Raw genomic sequence first — 712 nt, 5'->3', positions numbered from 1 at the left:
AGCCGATGCCGCACGGCTGCGATGCCGGTTTCCACGGGAAACTCTCAAACGAAGCTGCTTGGTTTTAAGAAAATCGTTTCAAGAAGTTAAATTATATTCTTTGTAGATATTATTTATTACTTTACTCTGATTGGTTATTGTTTTAAGCAGTTAGCCATAGTCTTTCTATGATAACGGTCACTGATACATTAAGAAGATGTACGTTGGACTATGCAGAGCCTTGTTCTCGAATCTCACCACACCGACCTTTTTGTTTTCCTCAGCTTTTCCCACTCAAGTCAGGGCACGGCACGTGGATGAGGCACGGCTAGAGGGCCACTCTTTAAGCCATGGGGAGATGGACTCTCTTGTTTATATAAACAAATTATCGAGAGAACAATTTGAAAAGTTAAAGAGTTATTTTGGTAAAAGATTTTGCTTTATTTTTTTGAAGTATTATTTTTCTAAAGAGCGTTTTCCTCCAGTGGTTGAAGTGCTTTCCTCTTTAGATGCTGTTGTTAGAGTCCTAGGAGGCCACACTGTGGGGCAGGCGATGGACTTGACTCTTTCTGTGAAAGAGACACGAGGTTGCCCGGCAGGTGGCAGGCGGCAGGCGGTGGCTCCGGGACGAGGCCCCTTGGGAACGGCTGTGGCCCCACAGAAAGGCATCCCCTTTGCATGGAATCACGCACACACGCACGCACAGAGCCCCTCGGGAGGCACGAGACGTGAT

This window comes from Myotis brandtii, unplaced genomic scaffold (genome assembly GCF_000412655.1).
Source record: "Myotis brandtii unplaced genomic scaffold, ASM41265v1 scaffold247, whole genome shotgun sequence".
NCBI lineage: Eukaryota > Metazoa > Chordata > Mammalia > Chiroptera > Vespertilionidae > Myotis > Myotis brandtii.
This window is presented reverse-complemented; position numbering follows the sequence as displayed.